A 19,312-nucleotide genomic window follows, 5' to 3' on the forward strand; every position below is an offset into this window, starting at 1 on the left:
TTGCGCTATTTTTGTAACTTTCCTGTCAATCTGAAACAGTTTGAAAATTAAAAAGTTGTAGTTCCCGTTGTGGCTCTTCCGGTTAAGGATCTGACGCTGTCTCTGTGAGGATGCGAGTTTGTTCCCTGGCCTCGCTCCATGGGTGAAGGATCTGAGGCTGCCAGAAGCTGCAGTGTGGGGTGCAGACGAGGCTTGGATCTGGCGTTGCTGTGGCTGTGGCGTCGGCCGGCGGATGCAGCTCTGATTCGCCCCCTAGCCTGGGAACCTCCATATGCCACAGGTGCAGGCATAAAAAGAATAAAAAATAAATAAATAAATCAATAACTAAAAAGTTAAAAATAAATACATGCTTGCTGGAGAAAATATGCTAAGTTTAAGAACATAACGGAACACCTAGTTGTTTTTGTCCCACCTGTGTTTTACATGTACATTATATAAAACATTTATTTTTAACATTATTGCTTTGAGACTACATATAATTTTGTCCTGCTGTCTTCATTGATTGAGTTGTGAACATTATAAAATCTCAAATGTTCTTCTAGCCTATGAATATAGGAGCAGTTTGCTGGGTATTTCTATTATAAACACCACCATGGTAAACATGAAGACTGATCCCGTTTCAAGAGAAATCTTTGTGCACCTCTGCTTATTTTCTCAAAAATAGAGTTTCTTAATATATCTCAGAAATATTTCCCAATCAAAGGGAGTATTTTAAAGACTCCGGAATGACTGTCAAATTATTTTCCAAAAAGCAATTTATTTTCAATGTTTCTCTGCAGCCTTCTTTCCCTCTGTAAGGCACATTGCTAACCTGGAGAGTAAGCCAGCGAGTCCATAAAGCCCGGGAAGGAAACGGGGCCGGGGCTGGGGGGGTGCGAGACCCCACCTAAATACAAGAATCCATCAGCGCCCAGGAAGGTGAGGACACCTGTGCCCAGAAGGGCGGACGAAGAGAAGAAACTGCAGAGATGGATGTACAGACGGACGGGCCCTTCCAACCACCTGCTCCTCGAGACCTTGAGCCAGACCGTCAAGGCAGGGCAGCGGGCGACTCGGAAAGCAGGCAGCAGGGTCCTGGGAAAGCACATCTCGATACTCATGCACACCATTTGTGCCTGAAAACGCATCACACGTTTAAACTTACACCCTGACATGTACACACACGCGAATCTTGAAATCTCTCTGAGCCTCGGTGTCTTCATCTGTAAACAGGGTTGATGGTACCATCTCACAGGGGCGGTTGCTGACATTATGTGAGACAACAGAGGTGCCCAGTGTGACACCTGCGGAAGGAAAGGTGACAACCACAACTCTGTCTTGCGCCCTGTCTTCTGGGTGTGCTACAACCAGGAGGACACAGGTAAGGGGCAGACACTACAGCTCTGGCCCTCGAAGCCAGTCCAGGTGACTCCCCAAACTCCTGGATCTGGAGAGCCTCCCCAAAAGCTCTGGAGAAATGGGACCTTTGCTGAGAGGAAAGAGAACCCCCAGCGCTGCCCCATCCCCGCAGCCCGCCTCGCGGCTGAGATGCAGTGGAGGGACCACCCCGCCCCCCACAGCAGGAGCACGTGGAGTTTCCACTCATCGTCCCTCAGCCAGGCCCTCGGCCACTCTCGAGGGGCCCACCTCGACTTCTAACAGCGAAGCCTTAATTTAGCTCTGGGACCTGAAGCTGATGCAATGATACAAGTTCTCAGAGTCACAGGCTGACAGGCGGCAGTGGACAAGGCCCCAGAAACTACTGTGATGAGACAGGAGAGTGCCTGGCAGAGGGCAGGCCAGAGAGAGCTCGGAAGGTCTGAAATGACTCGAAAAGGCAGAGCAACGGCCTCTGGGCTTTATGAACACCCAGGTCAGGGAGTTCCCGTCGTGGTGCAGTGGTTAACGAATCCGACTAGGAACCATGAGGTTGAGGGTTCGATCCCTGACCTTGCTCAGCGGGTTAAGGATCTGGCGTTGCTGGGAGCTGTGGTGTAGGTCACAGACACGGCTCAGATGTGGCGTTGCTGTGGCTCTGGTGTAGGCCGGTGGCTACAGCTCCGATTAGACCCCTAGCCGGGGAGCCTCCACATGCCACGGGAGCGGCCCTAGAAAAAGCAAAAAAAAAAAAAAAAAAAATTCCACTATGGACAGACCACATTTTACTTATCAGTTCACTAGGTGATGGATATTTAGGTTGTTTCCACTCTCGGGCTATTACGAATGATGCTGCTGCATCCACATACAGTGCTTGTTTGAGTACCTGTTTTCGATTCTCCTGGGGAGCTGCCTAGAAGTGGAACTGCTGGGCCATGACGGTAGTTCTATGCCAAACTGCTCAGCACAGTGAACGCAGCACTTCACATCCCCACCGGCAATGTACGAGGGTCCCAATCTCTCCATAGTCTAACCAACATTCATTATTTGCTGGGTTTGTTTTTGTTTTAAACACCCACCCCAGTGGGTGTGAAGAGAGATCTCGTCGTGCTTTAGGGTGCGTTTCCCACGGACCAGTGACGCTGGGGATCTTTTTCCTGTGCTCGGTGGCCATCTGCATATCTTTGGGAAAATACCTACTCGTGTTCTTCACGCCCTTTTCATTCGTTTTTTTAACTGGGTTGTTTTCCTATTGTTGAGTTACGAGTGTTCTTTATATATTCTAGATAGTTGACCTTTATCAGATAGATAATTGGCAAATACTTTTTCCCATTCTGGGGGTTGTCTTTTTCACTCTCTTGAAAGTGTCCTTTGATGCACAAAAGTTTTTAATTGTGACCGAGTCCATGGCTTAGCTTGGGCTGCGATAACAAGCACCGCAGACTAGGTAGCTTAAACAACAAACATTTATTTTTCACAGTTCTGCCAGCTGGGAAGTCTGAGATCCCCAGCAGGCTGGGGACAGCCTGCTGTCTGGCTTAGAGTAGCTGCCTTCTCATATCCTCACCCGGCAGAGGGCACAGAGGAACTAAGCTCTCATGTCTCTTCTTATCAGGGTGTTAATCCCATTCACAAGGCTTTCATGATCTAATTACCAACCAAAGGCCCCCCCTTAATACCGTCACACTGGGGGGTTAGGATTTCAACATATGAATTTGAAGGGACTTAAACATTCAGTCCACAACAGTCCAATTGATCTGCTTTTTCTTTTGTTGCCTGTGATTTGGGTGTCCTGTCTAAGAAACCACTGCCAAAGCCAAGGTAATGAAGATTAATCCCTATGGTTTTTTTTCTTCTCAGTTTTATGGTTTTACCTCTTAGGGTTAGTCTTTGATCCACTTTGAGCTGATTTCTGTATATGGTGGGAGGTAAGGGTTCAGCCTCATTTTTTTGCATTTGGATATCCAGTTGTCCCAGCACTATTTTTCCCCTGCCTACCACTCCCCCCCGGACCCGCCCCTTTCTGGCCACACTCACAGCATATGGAAGCTCCCAGGCCAGGGATCAAATCTGAGCCGGAGCTGTGGTCTACGCCACAGCTGCGGCAATGCCAGATCCCCTAACCCAGTGTGCGGGGCCAGAGATCAAACCCGCACCTCTGCGGCAATCCCAGCCACTGCAGTCAGATTCTTAACCCACCCAGCCACTGTGGGAACTCCCGATGCCCTCTTAACAATATTACGTCTTCCAATCCATGAGCGTGAAGGTCGTGCCATCTGACTGGAAATCTCTATTTCCTTTCAGCAACGTGTTGGCAGTTTTTGGTGTAAAAACTCTGGCACCCCTTGCTTACATTCCTAAATATGTTAGTCCTCTTGATGCTACGCTAAATAAAACTGTTTTCTTAATTTCTTCTTTGGATTGTTCACTGCTAGGGGAGTAATGGGTTTTTAACCACAGGACAAGACGATGTCCCTACGTCCAGATGTAAACAGTGAAATACATGGGAGAGAAAGAACGACGCTTCCTCACCGTAGACTCCCAACTAATAAATGCAGACGTTAAGAGGAAAAGAGAGAATTGCCATTATTAGACAACGACCGCAGTAAGAACGGTGGCAGGTGAAGATCTCCAAGGGATGTGGCTCAAGTCAGAGGCCAAAGAGTCCCGCCGGCAGGGAGGGGGACAGGGAGGCCGGGATTTATAGTCTCAGAGTATCTCCCCCAAGATACTCACCAACCACAAAGAGAAAAACAGAAGCGTCACAGTGGAGAAACGCTGCCGATGCCAACCTAACCAGGAGGTCAAGGCAGACCTCGCCAGGCATGAGCCCCGAGACAAGGCACAGCAGCAGGGTTCGAGGTGCTCTTGCCACCAAGGTGCAACCCCGCTCCGACCCTGAGAAAGCACTGGTCCAACCCGCACGCGATGGACATTCGACAACATAACGGACCAGCCGCCTCCAAAAGCAGCCAGGGCACGAAAGGAGAAGGAGCTGGCATGGGGGGGGAGGGGACTCCGGAGACACGACCAGCCAGGGCAAGGCGGGGTCCTGGAGCCGAGAGAAGACGAGTGGGAAGGTGGTGAAATTCTCTGAAGGGGCTGGTAGACCGGCAGCGGCCAGCAGGGCCCAGCCTGCCCACTTTGTGAAAATAAAACTTGACTGGGACACAGCCATGCTCCTTCGTTTACAGATGAATGTCGCTGAAGCAACAGAGTTGTGTAGTTTCCAGCCCGCAAAGCCTCATAGCTACCATCTGGCCCTTTACAGAAAAAGTCTGGTGACCCCTGGTCTATAGTTCACAGTACTGTACCCATCATGCAGGCCTGATCTTGATCATTTCATAAGATGCTAATATCAGGGGGAGCTGGGTGAGAAACACAAGCAAACTCTGCAATTTTTCTGCCAGTCAAAAATCAGTTAAAAATAAAAACTTCTTTCAAAGGTCCAGTGGCATCCTTATTACGAGGCCTTCCTATCGGCTCCCCAGCCACACCGTATATACTATCCTCTGCTGCCTGTTCCTGCAGCAGTGTTTTCCCTTGAGAATGTTCCACCCTTTCTTTCTGTAGCCACTGAAGCTGTATCTTCACGGATTAACCCAAGTGCTCTTTCCTCCATAAACCCGTCGCTCCTGGCTTCATGCTTGTGCTAAGCTACGGCCCGTGGCTGCACCTGCCTCGGGTTAGAGTCACTTCCACGCCTGTGTCTCTCACCTGACTCCGAACTCCTGAAGCTCAGGTTACGGACTGTTCATCTTTGTACTTCTCCAGCAAGTGCGGAGCATCTAGGGACCAGGAGCCCCCATCATCTCCAAGACACCAGTGCTGGGCCCTGCTGGAGAGAGAAAGGCCTGCCAGGGCCTCATCAGCACCAAGCAGGAGGCGGGCACGGGGACCAGCACCGACCCCACACCCATCACCTGCCCAGTACCACGCCAGGTACTCTATCCAAGCTCTTTGATTCTTAGGATAAGCTTGTTTCGATAAATATTATTTCACTCGTTTTACAGACACAGACTCAAAGACCTAAGGGACCAGCAAATTACTGAAGGTCCTTCAGCCAGCAACTCAAAGAGGGCGATTTAAGGGCCACGTGAGACCCTCTGTCACCTCCTGTAGCAACCCTAGCCATCACTGGCTGCCCACAGACGAGCAAGGGGTGGCCCAACTCCTGGCTCACAATGGTCCCAGCTGGTTCTCTCTCTCTTTTTTTTTTTTTTCAAAGGGCCACACCTGCGGCATATGGAGGTTCCCAGGATAGGGGTCAAATTGGAGCTATAGCTGCCGGCCTACGCAGCGCGGGCTCCGAACCATGTCTGGGACCCGCACCTCAGCTCACGGCAACGCCAGCTCCTTAACCCACTGAGCAAGGCCAGGGATGGAACCCACATCCTTATGGATATCAGTCAGGTTCGTTACTGCTGAGCCACAACGGTAACGACCCGGCTGGGTCTCAGGCTGGTCGGTCGCCCAGTAGCAGGCTGTGCCATTCAGCAAAGACTGAGGGTCTGGCGGGACGGGGAGGACCAGCAAACGGCACAGCACTGCTGTGGGCAGCAGCCCCGCAGTGATGGACACGGTGACGGAAGACTGCCCGACAGAGTCATGGGCATCCGCTTCCCGAGAGGCCAGGCTTCATCACGAGGTCAGGCCAGGCTGCTCTCAGGCTCGGGCTCCGGATGGCATTGTTTTGGCTCCCGGCTCTGCCTGCACTGCACCTTGACGTTAGGCACCTGCCACGCATTAAAGGCCAGGGTGGATCAAGGGAGTGTGAGCACCGAGGGAAAGTCACCTCCACGATCTCTGTGGGGTCACACGGTGTTTTTCCATTGTAGGGCTTTGGGGGGGGGGGGGTCAATCAGAGTTCACAACATGAACGCGTGGGGAAGAACCAGACCCCAGGGGACAGAGGGCCCTCGCACTGCAAAAGCACCGTGACTATCGCACCACGCCAGGCCACTGCCTGCTGAGGTTTTCACCGCCCGACCGCCTTCTCTTAGGAGGGAGAGAGACAAAACGCGGACCTGACATGATGCTGTCACTCGGGACAGGTATACGCGGTCACTCAACAGGCTCCCTGAGGCCGAGGTGGACACTCCCGCTGAAGACAGGGCTGCATGGCTACAGCAGGGGGGTGGCACTGGGGTTCCTGGGCCCAGGCCGTGGCTTCCTGGCGGAAAAGACGCCCGCATCGCAGAGCACACCTGCAGGCGGGGCAGTGCTCCAGGCCACGGTACTGAGCAAAGGTGGCCTCCTCCGGAGCCCCGTCCGACGCCCCTGCTGACGCAATGCCCAAGTTTCTGTGCCCCCCAGTGCAGGCCCTGTGCCTCTTGCTGGGCTCCTGGCCTCCATGAGGGGACTCAGCTTATGTTTAAGCGGCTTTTTCCTTGTGATGCCCCCGTCTCATAATATAACTTGCAGGGCTGCTGCGATGGGGAGAAGACGGGGTGGGATGAGCCCCAGCTTGAGGCCCGAGGTGACACATGCCGCCCCTCCTCACAGACCCTTAGCTGAGGGGAACGGCAAGAGGGCTCAGGAAGGGGGTGGGGGAGGGCTCGGAACTCCGCCCCGAGCAGGAAACGTGCCGCAGGCCTGCACAACTCCCGCCAGGTGACAGGGACTCGGTAGCATTCCTAGTGGGAGCCTAGCTGCTCAAAGACTCAAGATGGAGAAATCGGATTTTTACAAACTGAGGTAACATTCCCAGCCCCTGAGGTCACCACCTCAAAGTGGACAATTGCTGGTTTTTCAGTACGTTCACCCACCGTTCAAGCAGCACCACTAACTGCACGACGCCACACGGGGCTCCCTATCTAATGGCTGGATGACCGAATCCACCAAAGTGCTCTGGATCCTTCTCACTCCCCACTTGAGCTGAGAGCACTGAAACACAACCCGTGGTGCCCTCTGAGGACTCCTGACTCTGCCCAAGGTCACCCACTAAGGGGCGAGGAGCCCAGCCAGGCTTTCCAACTCTCACGGCCAAAGGGCTGGCCACGGCGTGGGGCAGGCACCAAAGAGCCTCAGGGCCTCCATTGTGGACGGTCGGCGTCTCACCTCTGGCAAAGGAGCTCTCCCCACTCACGCTCCTGGATTCTCCCACTCACTGCCACCCGCCCCGATAAAATGCATCACTCTGGGCCTACCCTCCTGCTCCCAACCCCCAGAGAGATCCGCCCTTACAGGGAGCCTAAAGTTCACTGCCTTTACCCCAGTGGGTCCCAGGAAGGGTGACCTTCGGCCCTGGCCCAAGCCATCTTCACCCTGTCGGTCTTGTCCACACACAGGAGTGGGCCCGGCACCTCTCAGGGCCAGGTACACACAAGGCGCCTTACAAAGGCCAGTTGAGCATGGAGGCTGCCGCCCCAGCCTTACTCAACGGCCCTTACAGGAGGCCCCGGGGAAAAGTGCTTCTTGGGATAAGCCGGTGGGCTTCCCTTTTTCAGTCACATTTGCTCTGCAATTCCATCCTTCTCTCCTTGCCTTCCGGGAAGCTCTGAGGTGAATGTTATGCCCCATCACAATGGTTTCCCTTGACTGTTTTTGGTACAATCACCTGCCTCCCCAGGGCCTTCTCTCAATTATCGGTTCTTTCCACAGTTTCTGGCTATGCTCAGGAGGGTGTGAGCCTTGCAATTCCACAAACCTAAATAAAACCCAGTGGAGTCAGGAAAACAGCATGGGCCCTGGAGGTAGACAGCCCTTGGTTCCGACCCCAGATATGCCCTCTGCACACCACGGGGCCCCGGGCACAGTGCTTCTCACCCAGCCTTGGTCCCCTCACCAGCCATCCTCACAGCAGTATAACCATCACGTGAGACATCAAATACCTGACAATCAACAGACACTCAGCAGTTACACTAGATCCCTTTTACTCACTTACTTTATTTTTATTTTTTTGCTTTTTAGGGCCACACCCACGGCACATGGATGTTCCCATGCTAGGGGTCGAACTGGAGCTGCAGCTGCCAGCCTAGGCCATGGCCACAGCCACAACGCAGGATCCAAGCCGTATCTGCAACCTACAATGCAGCTCTTGGCAGTGCCAGAACCTCACTTAACCCACCAAGTGAGGCCAGGGATCAAACCCGCAGCCTCATGGGTACTAGTCAGGTTCATCACCGCTGAGCCATGAGGGCAACTTCCCTTTTATTCATTTCATTAGATTTTTTTTTTGCTTTTGCTTTTTAGGGCCACAACTATGACATATGGAAGTTTCCAGGCTAGGGGTTGACTTGGGAGCTGCAGCTGCCAGCCCATGCCATAGGCACGGCAACGGTGGACCCAAGCTGTGTCTGCGACCAGCTCACAGCAAAGCCAGGCCCTTAATTCACTGAGCGAGGCCAGGGATCGAACCTGTAACCTCATGGATACTAGTCGGGTTCACTACCCCTGAGCCACAACAGGAACTCATTTGAATTTTTTAAATAAACAATTGTATCCGTGTTTTTGACATCCAGGTAACTGCTCTAGAAACATTCATTAAGATTTTGTTCACACCTAGATGGAAAACTAAAATCCTACAAACAGTTCATACTGCACCTTAGAATAATCATTAAAAAAAAAAAAAAAAACCCAGATCAGAAGCCATAACCATTCATCCATCCGCTTACTCTGCCACCGCACCTTGTCAGGGACTCTGAGAGCCAGGCACGGTCTCTGTGCTGGCTTTACACACGTGGAAATGATGGGGAGAGTCTCTGTCCTCGCTGGATTCACTTCCTATGCCAACCACACTGCCCCCAGGGAGAGGGAGAACGAGCCCCCCTTTATGACAAGCCACCTCCGTATCCCTGGCGGGACTGGATGGAGAAGAAGAAAAAAGGAACAGAAAACACTAATAAGACAGCGAGAGTGACCTCGAAGTCTTGAGCAAAGGAGGGGTGATACGAGCAGGGCTGTGAGGTCAGTCTAGCAATGGTACCATGGACAGATCATGAGATGCCAAGCTGGGGAGGAGCAATCATGGACTCAGGGAGGCCAATTCGAAGGCTGGCGTAGCAGGAAGTGGCAGGGGCCACCATAAGACCACAGGGGAAAGAGATGCGAAGACTGAAGCCTGTCAGGAGGGACCAGGGAATGGTAAGGTCACTAACGGTGGCAGAGACCTCGTGAGGAGGGCACAGGGTTCAGGGGGCCGGGCTTGCTCATCTCTGCGGTCACGGTCGTGGTGAGTGACCTTTTAGAGTTGGCAAATCCTATTGCATAGGGGACTGGGTCCACGATGTCCAGGTAATGCCAGGTGGTTTCTTAATCGCACAGGTTCTGACACCCTTAACTGAAACCAACAGATGCCTTCTTCACAAAACCACACATTCTAAGGCCTGGAACGTCGTGTCCCACCCTAAACCCCACCTCCGAGAGAAGCCACCACAATTGGTTGGTCCATTTTCCTGCGTTGTCAGGAACCGCCACCCTTGTTTGCGTTGAAAACCAACCCCAAGTGACCTACAGAGTCAGCACAACTGGGTTCAGAGAAGGTGCACATAAGTTCATGTGTTCTTAGCTGGTCCTCAAACCTTTGTACAGACCCAGTTCACCCAGCACGGTGACGGGGCATGTCTCGTGGATCAAAGTAACTCCAGACAGCAGTGATCTTACCTAAGCGTCAAATAAGAGGTGACATAAAAGGCTGAGCTCAGGCAAAAGGAATGGGTGGGTAGGGCCCCAGGAGAGGTCACTGAGAAGACAACTAGGGGAGTTTTTTTTTTTTTTTTTGCTTTTTTCAGGCCAAACCCTTGGCATATGGACGTTCCCAGGCTAGGAGTTGAATTGGAGCTACAGCTGCTGGCCTACACCACAGCCACAGCCACATGGGATCTGAACCAAGTCTGAAACCTACACCACAGCTCATGGCAATGCCAGATCCTTAACTCACTGAGTGAGGCCAGGGATCGAATCCAAGTCCTCATGGATACTGGTCAGGTTCACTTCCCCTGTGCCACAATGGAACCCCCAAGATTTTTTTTTTTTTTTTTGGTCTTTTTTGTTTGTTTTTTTCCAGGGCCGCACCTGCGGCATATGGAGGGGTTCCCAGGCTAGGGGTCGAATCAGAGCTGCAGCTGCCGGCCTACGCCAGAGCCACAGCAACGTGGGATCCAAGCCATGTCTGCGACCTACACCACAGCTCACGGCAATGCCGGATCCCCAACCCACTGAGCAAGGCCAGGGATCGAACCCACAACCCCATGGTTCCTAGTCAGATTTGTTAACCACTGAGCCACGACGGGAATCCCTCCCAAGATTTTTTTTTTTTTTTTTCTTTTTTGGCCACCCTGTGGCATATGCAGTTCCTGGGCCAGGGATCAGATCCAAGCTGCAGCTGCAACCCATGCCACAGCAACACTGGATCCTTACCCCACTGTGCTGGGCCCAGGAGTGAACCCGCACCCCAGCGCTCCAGAGACACCACCAATTCTAATGTGCCCCAGCAGGATCTCTGAGACTTTTTTCTAATGACTTAACATCATTCATGACTTTCACCTAGAGCAGATTATGGCACCTGACATCAGAGGAGCCCTACAGAGGCCATCTGCCTCCGTGATTACAAACGGGGGGGGGGGGGGGGGGCGAAAGCCAGCTTTTTCCACTCTACTTGCCTACCTCAGGACATCTCCCCAAGATTCCAATTCTCTGAGAAACAGCCCACAGCTGAAGGCATCACGGTTCAGCCCATCGTTTTAGCCTTGACACAGACTAATGCCTGGCAAGCACCTGTACAGTTCTCCCAGCTGCGTACAGATGCTGTGCAGCCCGATCAGAACGCCCCACTGCCCAGCAGTCCCACTGAAGGATACTGAGAATTCTTAGATTTCCCCCCACCACAGTCGCCTCTCCGTATGTGAAATAAGCCCCTCATGTCAGCAGGGTTCTCCTCAAGCCACCCAGAGGAAGGACCAGGTCCTCCGGCTGCTTTGTTCACAGCATCCCTGAGTGTTAGCAGAATTGCCATGCCAACCTGCGCCAGGCAGCACAGAGGCTGATGAATTTGGCTCCAACGGACCCAACCAACAGGAGCCACCAGCCTGCCAAGAGCCATGGTTGGCACCATGGGACTTTTCCGCCACCCTTATACATACACACATCCCCACAGGCACACAGCTAACAAAAACATCTCAGCTGGGGAGGGGGCTGGGAGACGGAACACACTCTTAGGATGCAGAGCTCTCTAACAGACCGCAGCACACAGATTTAGGCCAAGTGAGATTCCTAAATGATGAATAAACCTAGAGAAGGGTGTTGGGCAGTAAGAGAGTTCAAATGTCCAGAACAAGAATACACTGTTCTCGAAGTCCCATCGTGGCTCAGCGGAAACGAATCTGACTGGCATCCACGAGCATGCAGACTGACCTCTGGCCTCGCTCAGTGGGTTAAGGATCCGGTGTCACTGTGAGCCGTGGTTTAGGTCGCAGACACGGCTTGGATCCTGCATTGCCGTGGCTGTGGTGTAGGCCAGCAGCTACAGCTCCGATTCGACCCCTAGCCTGGGGACTTCCATATGCTGCGTGTGTGACCCTAAAGAGACCAAAAAAAAAAAAAAGAATATACTATTCTGACCTCTTTAAAAGCCTTCCCCTCACTTAGCGTGGTTCACGAGACCCCTTCAGATAAGCCCCAATCACTTCCAAGCCGCAGGCAACCTGCACCCTTACGGGCCTTGGAGAGGGTGTGCCTTGGAGGGCGCAGTGACCCCTACCTGCCCTCCCAGACCCAACCAAAGGTGCCTTCCTCTGGGGAGCCGTGCAGGACCCCCACATAAAGGCAGCTGGTCCTGAGCGTTCCCCAGCACCTGGGGGTGACGGCTCGCACCCATGACCTCAAGAAGGAACTCGACACGCTCGGCCAGGGTTGTCGACTTTCACGTTTGTTCCCCTCCCTGTCAGGGTCCCGGAATGCTGAGCCAGACCCTCGACACCCAAGCCAAGACTCGGAAGGCCAGATATGTGCACTTTAAGTGTTATTTCTCAGGGATGGAAACATTTCCAAGAACAAAGAGAACTCACTGCCGAAAATAAACACCTCTTGAGTGGTTCCAGGGGGCAGGTGGAGCAGGGATTCTTTCCCACACTTTATGGATGAAGACAGGAAGGCCAGGTGTGGGCCAAGACCAGCAGGTGCCCGTATAAGCTGGTAAGTGACCTGGGACCCGGGAGCTTCTCCCCACCCGCCCGATCAGTCTAAATTTCTAGCAAATGCCAGACAATGGCACAAGAAAACGAGTTTGTTCTGGAGCTTATATAATAATAATAATAGAACTGGTATCTTATCTCTGTATAAGATATTCGTTTCGTGTATGTTTCTTACACGGTAATGAAAGGTACAGGAGACACACTTATTTGCACACTGTGGTACTGGAAGCGAGAAGGAACAATATGATATTATTAAGCAATTACATGTATTAGGTTTCCCTCCCCTGCAAAAAAAACCCCTCTACCATCAGAAAACGAGATAACGCTGACAAAAAGAGGAGTTCCCATGGTGGTGAAGTGGGTTAAGCATCCAGCTGCAGCAGCTCTGGTTGCAGCAGAGGCTCGGATTCCATCCCCTGCCCGGTGCAGTGGGTTAAAGGATCTGGCATTGCTGCAGCTGCAGCTCAGATTCAATTTCTGACCCAGGAATTCCACATGTCACAAGTGTGGCCAGAAAATAAAATTTAAAAAATACTAATAATAAGGTAGATCTTTAGGTAGTGATACAGAAAGACATCATGTTAAGCAATAAAAAGCAAACCTCAGAACAGCATGGCTAGTTTCGTCTAATTCTGTGTTTCAAATTTATTTTATGTCTTTTTAGGGCCGCACCCTCGGCATGTGGAAGTTGCCCAGGTTGAATCAGAGCTGCAGCTGCCAGCCTACACCACAGCCACACCAGATCTGAGCTATGTCTGCCACCGACACCACAGATCATGGCAACACCAGATCCTTAACCCATTGAGTGAGGCCAAGATAGAACACGTGTCATTCATTACCGCTGAGCCATGATGCGAACTCCTGTGTTTTAAATTTAAATGGTAGGAATTCCCATTGCGGCTCAGTGGTTAACGAACCGGACTCATATACGTGAAGACGCAGGTTCGATTCCTAGCCTTGCTCAGTGGGTTAAGGATCTGGTGTTGCCGTGAGCTGTAGTGTAGGTCGCAGACGCGGCTCAGATCCCAAGTCGCTGTGGTGTAGACCAGCAGCTATAGCTCTGATTCGACCCATAGCCTGCGAACCTCCATATGCCGTGGGTGTGGCCCTAAAAAGACAAAAAAATAAATAAATAAATAAAATAGTAAAAAATTCCTGCTGTTTTAAGTTTAAAAAAAAAAATTCTAGGTAGTAAACATTATGTGAAGGAAAATATCTGGAGAATATATACTACACCACTGGCAGTGATTTTCTATCTCAGTGTAAGACTGAGGGATGTTCACTATTGTCACTATTAAACTGGGGTAGTTTTTTTCTTTCTTTTTTTTTTTTTTTTTGCTTTTTTTAGGGCCGCAGCCTATGGAGGTTCCCAGGCTAGGGGTTGAATCCGAGCCACATCTGCGACTTACACCACAGCTCACGGCAACACTGGATCCTTAACCCCCTGAGCAAGGCCAGGGATCGAACCTGCAACCTCTTGGTGCCTGGTCAGATTTGTTTCCGCTGTGCCACAACGGGAACCCCCTAAACTGGGTATTTCTATGATAGTATTTTTAAAAATAATGAGCACTTGGTATTTGTGTGAACAGAATTTAAAATATTTTAATAAAAACAGTCATTTCTCCATTTCACTTTTTTCTGATGTTTTAGACTTAAACGAATCTGAGATAAAAGTTAAATCCCAAAGCACCAAACTGAGGCCCTCAGGTGGTTTGTTGAAAGGCACACAGTGTTAGTACCTGAGCTGGGACTCAGGTTCCCTGGCCCCCTCAAGCCAGGGCCCTGCTCCTTCCAGAAGCAGGAGGAAGGAGAGATGTTGCAAGGGCAGCGGGGCCCTCTGGATCTATGAAAAATCCTACCACTACAGAAGCCGCCACGGGGCGAGGGCCGGGGAGGGGGGCAGGGCAGGTTGCTTCAGAGTTACATTCCTATGAACTTGAAAGATTCCATGAATTTAACAAGTAAAAGCTCTGGAGCTGCCAAGCTGTTCTGATTTCAAACAGCCTATCTCCTAGGTACACATGAACTTATGATCTAACTTAGACCCTGATTTTCACCAGGTTAACAAGGGATCAATTCAGGGTCACCAACAGGTCCTAAAATTAAGGCTGGTGTGGCAACAAACAACTCCCACGGCTGTTTACAAACGCACACCGCCCCAGTGCTTCGGGCGCGGACGGCAGTCAAGGCCATTTCCAGGTGCTGAAGTTCATCCCTGAGGTTCCTTTCACCTCACACCTGCCTCTAATTTTTTTTAAGTGGTAGACACGAGGGATTTGAGAGAGTTACGATGACCCTGAAGTTTTTCACACTACAAGCCAACTGGAAGATTTCCATTCTCGGAAATGCAGGCCAGTTCCTTAGACATGACTAAGCTATCTGCCCAATGCAACCGTTTTCTACCTGACATGGCATGAAAATCATGAGACGCTCAAGAACTGACCACTTTCTCAAAAGGGAAATGAAAACTTAAAGGGACACAAAGAAAGGAAAGTGCTTTCTTCAGGGTCGGCTGCTTTACTAACTGGGACTTTTGGACTGCTTTCCCCATCCAGCTGACCCCCCAACCACACACAGGGGATGTGCGTAGATGAACTGTGAATGGTTAATGAATTAATGCCTTCTACCCAAAGGGGAGAGGAACTACAGCATTGCACAGAGGGAACACTGGATCTCGGAGGTGAGGTGGGGTGGGGTGGGGTGGGGTGGGGTGGGGTGGAGGGAGTTAGTTAACTGCTCAGCTCTCTTGTTACAGTTCTCAGTGTCACCCTCCAAGACCCTCTCTCTTTTTGTCTTTTTGCCTCTTCCAGGGCCGCACCTGTGGGATAACGGGGTTGCTAGGCTGCAGCTGCCAAGCCTATGCCACAGCCACACGGGATCCGAGCCGCGTCTGCAACCTACACCACAGCTCATGGCAACGCCAGAACCTTAACCCACTGAGCAAGGCCAGGGATCAAACCCGCAACCTCATGGTTCCTTGTCAGATTTGTCAGCCCCTGAGCCACCACAGGAACTCCCAGACTCTCTCTTTTGATCCTCAGAAGCTCAACCCTGTGGGGGCCTGTAGGTAGCTTGCGCCACCATTGGGGAAACAGGCTCCAAGAAGTTAAGTGCCCTGACAAGATGCCAAAGTTCAAACCCAGGACTACCCATTCCAGCCCAGTCTCCTCTGGTCTATTCTCTACTTCAGCCAAATTCAGAGGGAAGGCTGTATTGTGTTGATCTAAGAGATGAGGCAGCCACGTTCTCTGAAACGACCCCAAATCGCTGTCACCAGCTTACACAATGGTGACTGTCTTCGCTGCCCAGGAGACCTCGACTTCTTACCCAATTGCTCTGACGAGCTAAAGGTGTAGCGGCTGTTCAGCAGAGCCCGGCAAAGCACCTGCCCGCCAGAAGAACTATCCCCCAGGGATTCGGGGGCCTCGATGGCACGCAGAACATTTCCCAACAGAGACCGGGCTGGCAGGCTCCTCTGAGCCCTCGACTGAGCCCACCTGATGCTGCGGGGTCAGATTTGAGCCCCACCTGCAGACATCGAGCGCGTCCTCCCGCTAATTAACCCAATTCCTGAGACCCACAGTACAGACGGGGAAACTCAGGCTCAGGAAGGAAAAGTGACTTCCCAGGAGGGTGGCGGCGTGGGGGCTGGAGCCCGAGCCCTCTCACGCCAAGAACTGGTCTTCCGCCGAAGGGCCATCGGGGCGTCCTAGGCACTGGAAAAGACGACTCTCCAGTCACCTCGAGAGGTCAGCTCGAGGGGATGGGCCACCCCAGGAAGGGCCGAGATGGGAGTCGCGCTTTCCGTGCGAGAATCAGGCGATACCGGCAGCGATCCGGCCCGAAAGCCCGCCCCAGCGCGCAGGGCCCAGGAGGCCGAGGCGCCCAGGAAGCCTCGGGTGTCTAGCAGCCCCGCCACCCAGAACCTTAGCGTCCCGACCCCGCCATCCCAGCACCTGCGAACACACACACTCACCGAGGGCTGCCGGCAGGACTCCGGATACCTGAGCAGGACGCAGGCCCGCACCACTGAGGCGCTACCACCGCCGGCGCCGGCCAGGGTGTGGGGGCGTGGCCAGTGGCTGCGCCGCTCTGCCCAACCCGGCCGCACGCTTGCTTCCGGGGCCAGGCCTCCCCCCTGCGAATCTGTGCTCTTGGTACAGCCCGGGCGGCCACGCCCCCTCAGCGTCCCAGCTCCACCGCCAGGCCTGGGAACTTGGTGGGTTGTACCCCAGCAGGGAGCGGTTCTTCCCCCCGCCCCCGCCGCCCCGGGCTGACGGCGGCTTCTGCTGCCCTTGAGGTGCAGGGGAGGGCAGTGGTCGTGAGCCGCGCCGCTCGAGTGTGTTCGCGCCTTTTTCTCCTCCACGGCCCTCAGTTCCCTCATCTGAAAATGGCGAGGCTGCTTGGACAGAGTGTCCAGGGCCCCTCCAACCGCTTGAGTCGGGGAGGCAGGAAGTGAGCAGGCAGGGGGCGAGGACTGGACTGAAGACGTGGGAGGGGGCAGAGGGCGCCTTGAAAAGTCTGGCTGCCGCAGTTGAGGGTAAGGAGTCCACCTCTGCCTCCTACTGTGGTTCCTATGTCATAGGGTTAGGAGGATTAGGTGGTATAACTCATGTTCGTAAATAATTTAGCTCGGTGCGATAAGTGCTCTAGAAATGTAAAGTATTACTATTATCATCATTACGACTGCTACTGCTACTACAGGCTCTGCTGAGAGTTCCTTTTGAAACAGTGGGCAACTCGCTTCATTCAGAACCCATTCCCCATCTTTAAGCTGGGACCCACCAGCGACAACCAGATGCTTTGAAAACTGTCAGGTCCTATATAAAGAGAGAATTATTACAGTGACCCCAGTTGTAGGCTTCCTCCATTCCAGTCTGTCAGGAGCTGGTCTGATTCACCCGATGGAACCAGTCCTCCAGCAGTCAGGGTGGGGCATCAGTGTCTCACTAAGGGACTGAATACCTTCATCCTACTCTAAGGCCCTCAAGAGAGCAGGGGGGCATTTCATCACCCAGATCTCTGGCACTCCAGCCTTTGCACCGACTTGCTGCACATCTCCCCGGAGAAGATTTAAACTTTGCCTCTGAATTTTTGGGCCCTGCTTCTGTGAAGCCAGAGTACAAAACACCGAGTTTCCTTTCTGCTAATAGCGTGACTGAGGCAGGAAACAGGAGGCTTCTTTTGATTCCCCCCCGCCCCTTAAGCAGTAACTGAGTCCTATGGATTCCATCTCCAGGACTGCCCTCCTTCCCTTCTTATCTTTCCAGCTGTCTCTGTCCTAGTTCAGACCTACCTGGAGTCACTTGTCACTTGGATGATCTCAGCAGTTCTTGATTCACATGCCACCTCCAATTTCCACCTACGACCAGGGAAACTTCCTCTTAAATCACTCTGCTCACGGGCCTTCCTGTCTCTTAACCCTTCCTCCTCAAATCACACTCACCAGCCAGCTGGGGGGAAAATAGTTAGCTACGCACCTCAGACCTCACACTAATATAAATTCCTGAGAGACAAAAGAGGTAAACACCCTTTTAAAAGAAAAGGAAAAAAAAGTCCTAAAAGAACCCTTGGGAGAATTTGTGTTAATCTCCAAGAGACCTCTCTGCGTTAACCTAGAATCCGTAAATGACTAAGAAATCTACTTACCTAAAAATCAAAATGTGGGGAGCTCCTGTTGTGGCTCAGCGGCAACAAACCCGAATAGTATCCACGAGGACTCAGGTTCGCTCCCTGGCTTTGCTCATTGGGTTAAGGATCCGGCGTTGCCGGGAGCTGGGGTATATGTTGCAGCCGTAGCTCGGATCAGGTGTTGGTGTAGGCCAGCAGCTGCTGCTCCAATTCAGCCCCTAGCCTGGGAACTTCCATATGTAGAGGTTGTGGTTCAAAAAAAAAAAAGGCTAAAAAATAAAAATTTGATGTGTGACAAAGTCCTATAGGCAAAGTTAAAAGACAAAGGACAGACCAGGAGGAAATAGTCGCAATTATTAATAGTCAAAGGACGAGTTTCCCTAAAACAACGGCCTCTCCGCATTAATAAGACATACATCTGGGCAAATGATGGGACTTGTCAGTTCGCAGGAAAAGAAATGCAAAGGGCTCTGAAGCATATGAAGAGTTGTTCAACCCCACACAGAAAGGAAATGCAAATTAAAACTTGACCGAGGAGTTCCCGTCGTGGCGCAGTGGTTAACGAATCCGACTAGGAACCATGAGGTTGCGGGTTCGATCCCTGCCCTTGCTCAGTGGGTTAACGATCCGGCATTGCCGTGAGCTGTGGTGTAGGTTGCAGACACGGCTCGGATCCCTCATTGCTGTGGCTCTGGTGTAGGCCGGTGGCTACAGCTCCGATTAGACCCCTAGCCTGGGAACCTCCATATGCCGCGGGAGCGGCCCAAGAAATAGCAGCAGCAGCAACAACAACAACAAAAAAAAAAAAAAAAAAAAAGACAAAAGACAAAAAAAAAACTTGACCGAGAAATTAGTTTTCACCTATGCTGATGACCGGATCCTAAAGTTGAATGACACACAGTTGGTGAAGCTGTGTGGAAACACATTGCAACTTATTGTTGCCACATCCAAACATGGATATCATCCAGCTATTAAAAAAAAAAAAAAAAAAAAAAGATCAAGGAGGAAGCTCATTTCGGGTACAGAACAAGATCTCAAATAAATTGATAAAGGGAAAATGCAAGGTGAAGGCCAGTAGTTAGGGTATGCTACTGTTTGTGGGACTTTTTTTTTTTTTTTGTCTTTTTGCCTTTTCTAGGGCCACACGGCAGACGGAGGTTCCCAGGCTAGGGGTCTAATTGGAGCTACAGCCG

The 19,312-nt window shown here is 51.9% G+C and overlaps 1 protein-coding gene across 7 annotated transcripts in view; it reads right to left on the reverse strand.

Annotated features, from left to right (window-relative positions):
- Positions 1-17,874, reverse strand: part of POR (cytochrome p450 oxidoreductase) — a 59,462-nt gene extending 41,588 nt beyond the window's left edge. For 2 of the 7 annotated variants that reach the window (XM_085015334.1, XM_085015333.1), the window contains exon 1: positions 11,710-11,874. The gene's annotated coding sequence lies outside the window, so the exon portion shown is untranslated. 7 annotated transcript variants of the gene reach the window in all.
- Positions 17,875-19,312: the final 1,438 nt, after the last annotated feature.

This window comes from Sus scrofa, chromosome 3, assembly GCF_054392235.1.
Source record: "Sus scrofa isolate SSC_HxYL_T2T_F1_AM1 chromosome 3, Sscrofa_HxYL_maternal_Yorkshire_Landrace_v2.0, whole genome shotgun sequence".
Taxonomy (NCBI): domain Eukaryota; kingdom Metazoa; phylum Chordata; class Mammalia; order Artiodactyla; family Suidae; genus Sus; species Sus scrofa.